The following is an 8,810-nucleotide window of genomic DNA, read 5'->3' as shown; positions in this document are numbered from 1 at the left end:
GTCTAACCTAAGGCAGGTGGTTTTTTGTTCATTTTTTTGTTTTGCCTTTTTTTTTTTTTTTTTTTTTTTTTTTTTGGTGGGGGAATTTAGGCACATCGGATAAACATTTCTCAAGTCTTGATAAGACAATAGACAGGATTCTTCTCCGGTTCACACTAAGCCTGTAACGGTATAACAATAATGACATCAGTGAAATCTCTCTTGATTTGCCAGGTGTAAGCAGAAGAAGAATCAGATCATTTTTTATTTCTTTTTTGCAGTTTTCCTATCCAGCCAGACAGGTGTGCTGGCCACATTATGTTACCATATGTCAGGAGAAACGGTTTTTAAAACAGTTAATACTATACTTGGGAAAACCCTATGTAGCATATGCCATTTAATATACACACATTTTATCCATACAATTATACAATTGGGTAAAGTATACAAAATCAAGTTGTATTTAGATAATTTTTGGTCATATGCCAATGCAAATATTATTCTCCCAAGATTCCAGGAAGAGATTAAGTGTAGAGCAGTGACTTGTGCAATGTTTGCCAACTGCTGACTAATTGCACGCCCATCATTATTGCATCCATATATACAATGAGGGTGAAAATTCAGAGGAGAACCACACCGCACAGCATACTTCAAATAGCAATGGTCATTTTTAAGTGAATTATCATATATTTTTCCAGTGTTAATTTCACTCAGTTGTTTTAGGATCTTGGGGGACTTAGAACATCATAGCACTGAGAACAAAGTACCAAACATGTGTATAGCATAAATGAGAAAGCAGAGACAAATATATGTGCACGGGCTGTACAACATGTTCAAACTTCTGTCTTAACTAAATATAAAAGTGGGAGAAAACTACACTGCACTGCTTTTTATGCATGCTGTCTCTCAGCAAACATTTTGTAAGACAAGACTCTGGGAATGCTGTACATTATCACTGGGGAAAATAATTACAGCAACCACAGTGTATATAAAGACAGAGAGACATGTTGGAAAAACATTTCCTATAATTGTATGGTGACGAAACATGTAGTTAAATATTATACACATGGTGAAAATTACACCACAATTAATGGCATGCCTCAAACATAATTCATTTGTAATGTTTTTTTGTAGTTTAGAAAAAGTGAGCTATCACTGACTGTATCGTGTTATCATATCATTAGAGAACAATTCTCAGCAAATGTCGTAAGCCAGGCAGTGCTGGGGCTTGGCAGAAGTTTACCTATGTTTGTGATGCTTCAAAGAGCAGCGTTCAAGATAGCTTTCCCCAGTCCCATTTAAATTTGGAGGTAAAACACTCAACAATTTAATTGAATCGTTTTTGCTGAAAAGTATGCCTGCATTTAGGGAAGTTGAGTTTGATTTCCACTCTTTGCTACATTTAGCATCCTGTGGCAGGAAGGCGGTGTGTTGTGTGTTTCTCTAATTCTAACAAGTAGGTTACTTTGATAGCAGTTTGTGCTCTCAGAGAAATCTCTACAAGCAGGGCATTTTCCTGTGTGAAAGACAAGCTGTGTTATTTTCTGGTTCCTTCAAATCTGGAAGACAGCCAGGGGCAGTCAGACACATGCAGTGAGTTGTCACTTAGGTGAGTGCTAAACCTGTATCTCAGCACTGCGCTGATGGGTGCCATTCTGAAGGACACACCCCTTGAACTTAAGAGAATATTAGTGCCCCAATCACTATAATCTCCTCCACCACTTAAAGATCTACTGATATGCACAGCCGTTAAATGCCTCTTCCATGTCCCGGCCACACACAGCATGGCTAATTACTCTCGGGGAACTTAAACTCCCACTTCAATTTCAACAGGACTGCACTTAATTTCTGTTCAAATCTCTTCTACAGCAACAGTGTTTGCTGCAAAGGATATAAGAGCACAGGGCTCCAAGCAACTTTCTGGGCCATTAAATCAATTCTCCTGTTACTGCAAACAAACACAATGTACAATTTTTTTCATACACTTCTTCAGGCTCCGATGTAAAAGTAGATGTTGGGTTTTGGCCTCTGTTTCTCAACTGGAGAATATTCCAAAGTGTGCTTGTTCTAACAGTGAGGAACTGCCTTCTCATTTCCATTTTAAACTTGTTTCTTCTCTGTTTATATCCACTATACATGTGAAAATATCTTGATTTAGTTTAAATGACTCTTTTTTCTCTGCTGCTTTCCCTTCTTCTCCTCCTCTTATTTTCATTTTTGCCAGAGTTAGCAAGCCAGTCTTTTCTATCATCCTCTCATCAGGACAAAGACACTTCTTTTGAACCTGGTTGAATCCTCACCTTCATCTGTTAGACTTTCTAGTCACCTTTCTTAACCATGAATGGGCAGACTAGCACACAATGCTTGAGGTCTAGCCACAACATTGTATGAAGATATCATCATTTATTTGACCTCATTGGCAATAATTTCACTGGAAAATTCTGGGACTGCATTTGGCTTTTCATGGTTATATCACATTGATGGCTCTCAGTTCTTTGATCAATAAGTAAAAGAGGCTCTTTCACAACTTTTTTTACAAATGGATGAACTCAGATATTCTAGCATAATTTTTCACTAATTCTGTTATTTTATTTTACCTCATTCCTATTTGTGTGTTTAGACTCTGTCGTTTCCAAGACATGTGGATTGGCAATGACTCTAAATTCTATATATCAGCAAACTCTACCTTTGTATGATGTCACAAAGAAGGTATTAAACAAAACCAGTGTTGGTAATCAGTCTGGTTTGACCCATTCCCTTTTCACAGACCCTGCTGCTGACCACCATTATGTCTCCTGATATCTAATTTACAATTCTTCTCCTGATCTGTCTTGTTATAACTAGCAGAGGCTGCTCATTCATTTCCAGAGCATGTTTTCCTGAAATCTTGATAGATTATCTTTACCACATTATTTTGGTCCAGAAAATCAGTTATTAAATAGAAATAGTACAGTATGATCTACTTTTGCTGAAACTATGATTTGTATTTTACTGTTTTTCATGTATCTCTTTCAAAGCCTGCTGTAGAGCTTTGCATACTGTTAGGTCAGCTTTACACGTTCATGGCTGTCTGGATACTTTTTCCCACACTTAAATACAGACATTTTCTCCGCTGCTCTCCTAGCCTGACATGTCAGCGTTCACTCAAACCACATGATGACTGCATTTGCTACCCAGCTTGCTGTGCTCAACAGCAGATCTTTCAGTCTCCTGTGACAGAGATGGGCAACATCAACCTCACTCAACCTGAAATTCCAAGTTGAATTTCTCAGTTCTCTTCATTCCCACTGATCCCCTTCCTTTTGTCCTCATGGTCGGTATTGTCATCCTTGCTGAACACTGGAACAAAGTATTTGAAACACTTTGTCTCCAGGTTAATATCCTTAGTCTCTAACCCATTCTAAATAGATAGAAGTTCCATTTCTGTTTACCTGAAGTGGACAAACTCTGGGGTTTCCCTTTAATTTCCTTCCTAAGCCCAGTTCAGGTTGACATCAGTCAGTCTCCCCTTAGTCCCCCACTTTTTGATTGTTCTATCAAGGATTTCCTGTAGAGCAGTCATTTTTTCAGCTCCTGTAGGTTCCCTTCTTACTCACTATACTCTTTCTGAGGTAGTAATGTCTCCAGTCAGGTCTGAAACCCTTGCCTTTGTGATTGTCACCATTTCTTGTGATACTTTTCTGTATTTCTCAGCATCTTAGACCTGAAGCAATTCCATGCCTTCTCCACTTTTAATATCCTGTGCTCCTCAGTCCCAGCTGTCTTTCCTAGCAAGTTCTCTCAATTTATCAAAGTTTTCCCCACTGAAATCTGAAATCTTAATTAGAGAACTCTTTGACTCAAGACCACTTATGTTGAACAACTCCCATGTCCCATCCAAGAGCCGACTGAACTTTGTTAGTAGGTGAAGTGCTTGCTGCGTGTAGTACGCAGAGCCAAATCCTGACACCTTTCCTCTGTCCTCTTTATTCTGGCATAAGTTTGATGAAATCAATGGGAGTTTTATTTATGTAAGAACTAAAGGAGTGAGCCTATACTTTGTAGCCCTCTTTGAAATTCCTTAATATGAAAGGCATTGAGCAAATACATTATTATTTTTTCTTGCTTTTTATAAAGCACAAAATATTATTGGCCATTGAAAGTTTATGGAAACTTGATGCAATTTCAGTTGGCATTGACCTTTTCCCCAGCACAGGAGTCTCTGGGATAACACAGATGTCATGTGCAATGAAATTAATGTTGTGGGCACAGCTGTTTAGTAAAATAAAGTGAGATAAAAAGAAACAATTACCTAATCTGATATGGGATCTTTTCAATTTTTTTTCTCTACCTTACACTACAGTTTGCAACTTATTGACCCATCCAGTTCCAGACAGTTTTTTTCCCTTTTGTAAAACCAGTTTTCACTTACATGGACTGCTGGGAAGCATTATTCCAAATGATGAAGTGTAGGAAGTAGAGCTGACAAGAACATTTTACATAGCTAGCATGTACACCCAGACTTCTTTTCTGCAATTTACTTATAGACTTAACTTGATTGTTCTCAGGTTAATATGCACAATTTGGAAAATTGAAATAACCTTCTATAATGTTCAAGCACAATCCCATAAACTGAATCAGTTGTTAAAGTAAGCTTTACCTCAAGACCCCACAATGAGGTATCTATTACCAGGAGCTCTAAGCAAATGTTCTTTTAATTAGCTACATTTATCTTTAATCCCTGTTTTGACAGAAACTCTAACATAAACATACATTACAAATACAGAAAATCCAACTCAAAGTATGGTTAATTTTTATGTTTGACAGAGCCATTTGGAAAAAATAACTGTGACCTTTTCGGAGCCTGGAAAGAAAAATCTTAATGTGATGTCATTATAACACAGTTTCAGAAATCAAGAAGAAACAGTGGCATCTGTAGCTAAAGTACAATAACAATTCTTAAACTATTCCTTAAAAGAGGCAATAAAACCCTAAAAAGACCTTTGGGCCTTATGCTGAGGCAGCTGCAAAATCATGTCAAATAACTTCTGTAAGGACAACAGTAATTACAAACCCGATTAAAGTTTACCTACATTTGATTCCTAGAATGTCTGCAACGAGGACCATGAAACCAGATGGTTACAGAGAACACGTGATGGATATATTCCATCAAGCATGTCCGTTACCTTGGAAACAACAGGAATAACATTATCTTTAGTGTCTATTTCTTCACAAAACTGTTCATTTAAGTGCTGCTGCCAATCTAAGCAAAATCCATATGAATACTTAAGTATCAGCTCAAAAAAACAGTCTGCTTCTCCCCACCCTGCGGTAAGTTTGCTGGACATTGCTGAGTGTTACAAGAATGATAGCAGAGCATATCTTCTCCTCAGTGCATGCCACATTCAGCTGATTTCCTACAACCTTTCTTTGTTTCTCTCTCTCTCTTTTTTTTTTTTTTTTTTTTTTTTTTTTTTTTGAGAGAGAGAGAGAGAGAGAGAGAGACAATTAGATTTGGGTTAAATTTCTGAGCTATCATATTCAGAGAGTTCAGTTGTTATTTGAACAAAAATGAAACCAGATGATAAATAGTTCTTCCCTTCTCACTTTCTGTATTGATAAAAAGAACCAGAGGCAGAGCAGGAGAGACTTTGAAAAAGACACGAGACAGTGAAGAAGGCTTTCACAAGAAGTCTTAAACTTGCAAGCAAACTTGTAGATTAGAAAACAGTAAATCTGAAATTGAATGAGGGAGAGTATAAGAATAGAGATGATAGACAGCACTGTCACCATACTAACTTGAGATATTCTAACTTCAACCTCTCTGCTGTGTACGTTTCATTTTCAGGAAGATAAATGTTCCATCCTGTCTCTTACCATGTCCCTCTCTTCCTGTTCCATAGAAGTAATCAGGAGGCAGCACTATATGCAACAAGCCATGCACGGTCCTTCAACAGCCACAAAATGGCGTACTTTCTGTTTTTCACTCAACTTAGAAATGTGTGGAAGATATAGATTATCTGAAATGGTTACATGAATCCAGTGACCACAGCGAAGAGAGAGATTTCAAAAGGATCTCAACGTCTGGTCATAGAATCATAGACTGAATTGGGTTGGAAGGGATCTTTAGGATAATCTATTTCTAACCCCCTGCTATAGGCAGGGACACCTCCGTCTAGACCAGGTTGCTCAAAGCCCCATCCAGCCTGGCCTTGAGTGCTTCCAGGGAGAGGGCATCCATATCTGTTTGATAAAATGGTACATGAGGTCAAGGCTCAACTTGCCTCTAGAAAATTATATGGCAAAAATCCTATCAGTACCACTGTGGACTGCTTGATCTAACACTCCCTCCCTCACAAAGTACACTAAGCAGGTCCATCCCACGGCACGTATACACAGGTTAAAGTGTTTCAGCCAAGAGATTGTCTCACCATATGTTCCCATACCAACAAGCTCAACGATGCTTTATGCCACACAGTCACTAGATCAAGAGTTCCGGCCAAAACTTGTGAAAACATTCCTAAGATGACAGGAATCAGAATCCCATCTTTGCTCCATCCAATATTCACGTCTACAAAAAAAAAAAAAAAAGCTTCTAACAAAAAATTGAGGAGTTGAACATGTCATACTGAGTCAGATCTGCTGCTTAAGAATTTCACACCTTGGGAGTCTGGTGTGGAATATGCATCACAGGGGCTCGTGGAGGGAGGACAAGAGAGGGCTGAGATGCAGACACACACCAGTACAGGCTGGAAGTAAAGCATCAGGGCTGTGGTAACGTGTGTTACATCTTGGCTTGCCAAAAGAATATACCCAAATCTCTCATGCCTTATTGGTACTGGTGTATTAGAAATGTGCTTTATACGGGCGGTAGCTGGGACTGTTCCCTCAAGTTCATCTGCTCACACAGGAGCATAAGTTCTGTGACAGGGGCACGAAAGCCACAGAAGGCTGAAATTTCCGCTGCTGGAAAGCTGCTGATATTCACGTCTGAGGGATATCACATTACCTTGGTGCTTTCCACTTTCACGTTCAAAGCTCTGCATACCTGTGCCCTGACCCCTACTTAAGTCCAGTGTCTTATCATATTCCTTCTCCATCCTCCACTGAGGTCAGTGTTTTTAAACTCATTCCCTTGCCCTCTGCATGTCACAGAGAGCATTTTATTGTTATGGGTCAATATTTGGGCACTCTGATCTCACAAAGAGTGAGTTTTTCCCGATGAAAGTTGACTGGTGCTATCAAAACAAAGAGCAGTGTATTTTACGAAGTGCACTTTTTGTTCCTGTCCTCAGTGCACAAATGAAAATGAAGCATATTTTCCCAGCGATGGTGACTAAATACCCTGGAGCTAGCCAGGCGTTCCCACAGTGCGCACCTTTGTTTGGCTGCTCTGAAGGAAGTTGTCAGGATGCTGATTTGTCTCAGCATTTGAGCTTGGCTTACAGGACAGCTACACCAATGTGTTTTTTCCAGGATGGAATCATCTTTGTTTCCCCTCATGCCTCTTCACCCAGGAGAGATGGAAGCAAGTACCATGAGTTGCCAGGCTTGCATCTCCATCGAGTACCTCTGCAAAAGCCATATTACCACTTCACATAACCAGGAGTGGGGAATGTGACACAACCCCTCATTTTTCTTTTTAAAAAGTATGCACATAGGTCCCTACGCTCCTGTCACCTTACTTCTATTTCCACATTGCTGAACGAGCAGTTTTTCACCTGCTCCCTCATATCTAAAAATTGTCTTCATATGTCTGGGTGAGAGTGGCTCCAGAACAACCTTTATTATTGCATATATACTTCCTCAGCGACTGGCTTTGTTTTCTGAAACATCTGCAACCTGGGGCCCGATTGCCCTATACAAAAACAACTACTAGCAACTCAGCTTAGCCACAGCTTGGCTTTACCTTCAACAGTTTTGACTTGCCCATCACTCTTTTATTTTTCTTTGATAGTGGGGAGAATCTCCATCCTCGGCTCTCCTTGGCATCACTCCAAGCCCTGGAGATGTGTACAATAGTTTCTTTAACTCTTCCCCTCTTCTTGTCCTGAGAAAGTAGAAACCAAGTGCATTAGCTTCTCGACGTGCTTGTACAGTTCTTCCTTTAGTATGTGTTGTGCTTTCTGCTTTTATTAGAAAAACAGTTCAAAGAAACAAGCCTTCCCTTGGACCAGAAAGTTGTGCTGCAAACAACAAGGGAAAATTTTGGTCCCAATAAATATATCCTGCAGCAATTAAAGGGAAGTAAACAGAGCAGGCAGAAAAGGGCTGGAAACAACAGAGTGAAGCAGCTGCGTGCATCGCATTAAAACATGTTTATCATCTGGTCTACTTGGAGTTGTATTTTACATTGTGAATTTATTATATTTTGGCTTAATAAACTTCAGTTCTCACATTCTTTCAAAGTTATAACTAAGTCCAGATACTCTTCTCACATATTTCTTCATGATCTCAAGTTGCGTTTTTTAGCCTATGATTAGTATGATAATAATGGTAATAATGATTAATTTCAATATATGTGAACAAATTAGGCCACATCAGATGCATTTTTCATATCTGGTTCCCTTTGTTGAGACAAGATTTACAGACACCTGAATAAGAAACTGAACTTCATTCTCACTGGAAAATCTTGAATGCCACAAAACATAACCACAAGTAAATTGAACAGAGGAGAAATATTGTAGAAAACCATGCCAATATTGAATTTGAGAAAAAAAAAAAATCTGAAATTACTTTAAAATATCCTGACATGGTAAGCAGAACAAATGGAATTTCCATTACTTTTAGGAGATCCCTCCTTCCTTCTCTTTCCTTTTGGAAGGAAAGGAGGAAGAGAAAAAGAGGGAGGA

The 8,810-nt window shown here is 38.9% G+C and overlaps 1 long non-coding RNA gene across 3 annotated transcripts in view; it reads right to left on the bottom strand.

Moving 5' to 3' along the window:
* LOC110395030 overlaps nt 1-8,810 on the bottom strand; it is a 19,182-nt gene that overhangs the window by 6,167 nt on the left and 4,205 nt on the right. For 2 of the 3 annotated variants that reach the window (XR_002436112.1, XR_002436111.1), the window contains exons 3-5: nt 7,868-8,008; nt 6,390-6,529; nt 5,052-5,144 (exon numbers count right to left, since the gene is read on the bottom strand). This is a non-coding gene — a long non-coding RNA (uncharacterized LOC110395030). The remainder of the gene's footprint in view (nt 1-5,051; nt 5,145-6,389; nt 6,530-7,867; nt 8,009-8,810) is intronic. The other variant, XR_002436113.1, reaches the window with a different exon arrangement.

Source organism: Numida meleagris, chromosome 2, assembly GCF_002078875.1.
Source record: "Numida meleagris isolate 19003 breed g44 Domestic line chromosome 2, NumMel1.0, whole genome shotgun sequence".
NCBI classification, from domain to species: Eukaryota; Metazoa; Chordata; class Aves; order Galliformes; family Numididae; genus Numida; species Numida meleagris.
This window is presented reverse-complemented; position numbering and strand designations above follow the sequence as displayed.